Genomic DNA, 6000 nt, shown 5'->3' on the forward strand with positions numbered 1-6000 from the left:
CCATCATTCCTTGAGGCGTATCATTCACAGACCATAGAAAAAGAACAAAACAGTTTGTGGACCACTGCAGCCTGAAACCAACTATTAGCAAACCAATGCTTTTCAAATGCAGAGGGTCACAGGGAACCCAGTACGATCTGCTGTTTCCAAGGATCTCAAGAGCAACACCCCATACAGCAATGTTTTCTTTGGTGGCATCTTAACTCATGAGCCACAAACTTTCGTGCTTAAAATGTGGTTGAAAATTTAAGCAGAAACTTGTAAATGAGTGGTTTAGTGTCTTAAAACCATATACTTAGCCAAATGAAGGTGTGGCCCCACGTTGTTTCTCTTTAGATGCCCAAACTTTGAAGAGCAAAGGGTCAGATCACTTTTAGGCATTGCTTGCATGTATGTAGAGGCTTCTCTCCTCTTATTTTCTCCCCCAAATATTATCTTCATAGCTTGGTGAAATGGGAGTCACCTTCTATATTTGCCACGTTTGAATATGAAGACTGTGGTGGTGGTTGTGATAACTCAGGAGTGTTCACGTGCTTCCACCCTGGAGCTATTCTAAAGAGAAACCACATTTCCAGAAATAAGCAAAGCAAACAAAAGAAAAACGAATGTGATGTCCTGTAGATTGCAGGTAGTAAGGTTACTGGTGAAACAATGTTTGGCTCTGTGATGTCTTTTAGATTGCAGGTAGTAAGGTTACTGGTAAAACAATGTTTGGCTCTGCAAATATATTTTCCCCTGCCATTAAGATGTAAATATAACTAGATATTTCTGCTCGGCTTTATTTTGGGACCCTCTGAATGTCAGTGGCAGGTCAGAAGGGAGATGGACTGAGGAACCCTGGAGAGCTGGAAGACCATGCCTGCTTGCAGGCTGTCCTGGCCTCAGGAGTGGCTCATTCTGTTGGCATTTTCTCCTGGTCCTCCTTTGAATCTTGATGAAAAGAAGGCCAGTATTTCCTTTATTGCCCCCCTCTTCTCATTTCTTATCCTTTCTGATGCCCAAAGACTCTAGAGCTTCTTGCTACTATCACCTTTCTGAAGACCAATAAAGAATGAGTTATTTATTCATTTGTTTATTCATTCAACAAGTATCTAGAGATCATCTACTATGAATATGGTCACAGAGTTCTAGGCTGGACATTCAAGGGTATAAAAAGAAATGAAGGGAAGGCCTTCAAGATGACAGAGGAGTGAGACGCGGAGATCACCTTCCTCCCCACAGATACATCAGAAATACATCTACACGTGGAACAACTCCTACAGAACACCTACTGAACACTGGCAGAAGACCTCAGACCTCCCAAAAGGCAAGAAATCCCCCACGTACCTGGGTAGGGCAAAAGAAAAAAGAATAAACAGAAACAAAAGGATAGGGACGGGACCTACACCTCTGGGAGGGAGCCGTGAAGGAGGAAAAGTTTCCACACACTAGGAGCCCCTTCGCAGGCGGAGACTGCGGGAGGCGGAGGCGGGAAGCTTCGGAGCCGCGGAGGAGAGCGCAGCCACAGACAGGGGTGCGGAGGGCAAAGCGAAGAGATTCCCGCACAGAGGATCAGGGCCAACCGGCACTCACCAGCCCGAGAGGCTTCTCTGCTCACCTGCCCGGGGCGGGCGGGGCTGGGAGCTGAGGCTCGGGCTTTGGTCGGAGCGCAGCGAGAGGACTGGGGTTGGCGGCGTGAACACAGCCTGCAGGGGTTTAGTGCACCATGGCTAGCCAGGAGGGAGTCTGGGGAAAAGTCTGGAGTTGCCGAAAGGGCAAGAGACCATTGTTTTGGGGTGCGCGAGGAGAGGAGATTCAGAGCACCGCCTAAAGGAGCTCCAGAGACGGGCGCGAGCCGCGGCTAATAGCACGGACCCCAGAGACGGGCATGAGACGCTAAGGCTGCTGCTGCCGCCACCAAGAAGCCTGTGTGCGAGCACAGGTCACTCTCCACACCTCCCCTCCCGGGAGCCTGTGCAGCAGCCCGACACCGCCAGGGTCCCGGGATCCAGGGACAACTTCCCCGGGAGAACGCAGGATCCTCCCAGCAGGAGCAGCGGATTAAATCTCCACCATCAACATGATGTACTTGCATCTCTGGAATACCTGAATAGACAACAAATCATCCCAAAATTGAGGCGGTGGACTTTGGGAGCAACTACTTGGGGTTTCCTGTATGCACCTGACTAGTTTCTGATTTATATGTTTAACTTGGTTTAGTTTTTGGCGCTTGTTGTCATTGGTGGATTTGTTAATTGGTTTGATGGCTCTCTTCTTTTTTTTTTTTAAATTATTAAAAAAAATTATTTTAATAATTTTATAAATTTAATAACTTTATTTTATTTCATTTATTATTTCTTTCTTTCTATTTTTTTCTCCCTTTTCCTCTGAGCCATGTGGCTGACAGGGTCTTGGTGCTCCGGCCGGGTGTCAGACCTGAGCCTCTGAGGTGGGAGAGCTGAATTCAGGACATTGGAACACCAGAGACCTCCCAGCCCCATGTAATATCAATTGGTGAGAGCTCTCCCAGAGATCTATGTCTCAACGCTAAGATCCAGCTCCATTCAATGACCAGCAAGCTCCAGTGCTGGACACCCCATGCCAAACAACTAGCAAGACGGGAGCACAACCCCACCCATTAGTAGAGAGGCTGCCTAAAATCATAATAAGGTCACAGACACCCCAAAACACACCACTGGATGCGGTCCTGCCCACCAGAAAGACAAGATCCAGACACAGGCACCAGCCCCCTCCACCAGGAAGCCTACGCAACCCACTGAACCAACCTTGGCCACTGGGGGCAGACACCAAAAACAATGGGAACTACAAACTGGCAGCCTGCGGAAAGGAGACCCCAAACACAGTAAGTGAGGCAAAATGAGAAACACACAGCAGATGAAGGAGCAAGGTAAAAACCCACCAGACCAAACAAATGAAGAGGAAATAGGCAGTCTACCTGGAAAAGAAATCAGAGTAATGATAGTAAAGATGATGCAAAATATTGGAAAAAGAACAGAGAAAGTACAAGAAACGTTTAGCACGAAACTAGAAGAACTAAAGAACAAACAAACAATGATGAACAACACTATAAATGAAATTAAAAATTCTCTAGAAGGAATCAATAGCAGAATAACTGAGGCAGAAGAATGGATAAGTGACGTGGAAGATAAAATAGTGGAAATAAGTACCGCAGAGCAGAGTAAAGAAAAAAGAATGAAAGGAATTGAGGACAGTCTCAGAGACCTCTGGGACAACATTAAATGCACCAACATTCAAATTATATGGGTTCCAGAAGAAGAAGAGAAAAAGAAAGAGACTGAGAAAATATTTGAAGAGATTATAGTTGAAAACTTCCGTAATATGGGAAAGGAGATAGTCAGTTAAATCCAGGAAGTGCAGAGAGTCCCATACAGGATAAATCCAAGGAGAAACACGCCAAGACTAATTTTTAATAATTTGATCAAGCTATCAAAAATTAAATACAAAGAAAGAAAAAATATTGAAAGCAGCAAGGGAAAGGCAACAAATAACATACAAGGGAATCCCCGTAAGATTAACAGATGATCTTTCAGCAGAAACTCTGCAAGCCAGAAGGGTGTGACACGACATATTTAAAGTGATAAAAGGTAAAAACCTACAACAGAGAGTACTCTACACAGCAAGGATCTCATTCAGATTTGATGGAGAAATTAAAACCTTTACAGATAAGCAAAAGCTAAGACAATTCAGCACCACCAAACCAGCTTTACAACAAATGCTAAAGGAACTACTCTAGGAAAAGACCTAGAAAGGGTCTTTTGTAGGAAAAGACCTACAAAAACAAACCCAAAACAATTAAGGAAATGGTAATAGGAACATACATATCGATAATTAACTTAAAAGTAGATGGATTAAATGCTCCAAACAAAAGACACAGACTGGCTGAATGGAAACAAAAACAAGACCCATATGTACGCTGTGTACGAGAGACCCACTTCAGACCTAGGGACACATACAGACTGAAAGTGAGGGATGGAAAAAGATATTCCATGCAAATGGAAATCAGAGGAAAGCTGGAGTAGCAATACTCATATCAGACAAAATAGACTTTAAAACAAAGACTATTACAAGAGACAAAGAAGGACACTACATAATGATCAAGGGATCAATCTAAGAAGAAGATATAACAATTGTAAATATTTATGCACCCAACATAGGAGCACCTCAATACGTAAGGCAAATACTAACAGCCATAAAAGGGGGAATCAACAGTAACACAATCATAGCAGGGGACTTTAACACCCCACTTCCACCAATGGACAGATCATCCAAGATGAAAATAAATAAGGAAACACAAGCTTTAAATGACACATTAAACAAGATGGACTTAATTGATATTATAGGACATTCCATCCCAAAACAACAGAATACACTTTCTTCTCAAGTGCTCATGGAATATTCTCCAGGATAGATCATATCTTGGGTCACAAATCAAGCCTTGGTAAATTTAAGAAAATTGAAACCGTATCCAGTATCTTTTCCAACCACAACACTATGAGACTAGATACCAATTACAGGAAAAAACTGTAAAAAATACAAACACATGGAGGCTAAACAATATGCTACTAAATAACAAAGAGATCACTAAAGAAATCAAAGAGGAAATCAGAAAATACCTAGAAATAAATGGCAATGAAAACAGGACCACCCATAACCTATGGGGTGCAGCAAAAGCAATTCTAAGAGGGAAGTTTATAGCAATACAATCCTACATCAAAAAACAAGAAACATCTCAAATAAACAACCTAACCATACACCTAAAGAAATTGGGTTTCTATATTGCATGGTATAATTCTGCAATTCCCTAAATTGTGCCTTTAATTGTTAAATAATTGTATGATAATTTATATGATTTGATGTATTGGGATTTTGAGTAGCTATTCAAGTAAATAGCATTCCTCTTCTTCACCCAGGCAGAACAAGTTAAGAAATAAAATTTAATGGATGGTCTATGGAAGACTGCCTTCCTCATTTGAGGGCTCAGTGCAAAATGAAAATATGAACCTATTTGTTTAATAATCATTAAGAATTCAAGACAGGGACAGCAGAGCATTAAACCAAGCCCAGGGACCTCTAAGCACAGGGACCTTCTAAGCGTGGGGTCCTGTGTGACTGCTCAGGAGGCAAGCCATGTGGCCAGACTTAGTATATGGAAGTCTAAGTACCAACCTGGTTACTAATGGAGCTGATGTAGGAGAATGTGTGAGAGTGAAATTGGCCTGCTAACTCAGACTTACCCTGCTGGTGACTGACCAATACCACATTGTCCTCTCAATAGTCCAACTCTGTAAGTGTTCAAAAAGTTAATCACTTACAAATCTGGTAATACATAAAACTATGTTAAGTGATGACATATCATAGATAATTATGTATCATAAAGGAAAGTTCTGAGTAATGTCGTTAAGTCTCCTCTCACCTATTTTTTGCCTATTATACTTTCTCTTAACTTCTGCAAAAAGATTTGCTGCTGAGTCATGGAAGCTAGATGTCCCAGGAGATGGTCTCGCCTTCCTTCTTCACGTGCTATGAATAGCACAGGCACTGGCCATGTGCACTGAGCCCGCAGCAAGTGAGTGCTGGGCTTCAACCCTGTAGTAAAGAGGCCACTCCCAGTGATGGGAAGGAACTTGTCCTTCATGGCAATTTCATTCTTGGCTTTTCTTCTGAGAAGACACAAGTGAAGGACACAATTAGTGTCAGCAATGATGGGGTGTGTTTATTTTTCATGGTGTGGACATCCAACTTCTGGGACCAGTTCTGAGGTCAGTACTCGAGTGGCCACCCAATGGTTTCTTTCTTTTTGGTGTTTGTTGTCCTGGAGGAGTTAGAACTAAAAAAGTAAGGGTCGTGACATGCTGGAAATATGGCATGTCACAAAGAGAATAAAATACAGTTATGTGATACACCAATTGCACACATGAATTCCATCCAAGTCCTCACATTGAACCAACTGCTAGTAGCAGTTATGCCGTGAATAGGTTC

This window comes from Neophocaena asiaeorientalis, unplaced genomic scaffold, assembly GCF_003031525.2.
Source record: "Neophocaena asiaeorientalis asiaeorientalis breed wild unplaced genomic scaffold, Neophocaena_asiaeorientalis_V1.1 scaffold7, whole genome shotgun sequence".
NCBI lineage: Eukaryota > Metazoa > Chordata > Mammalia > Artiodactyla > Phocoenidae > Neophocaena > Neophocaena asiaeorientalis.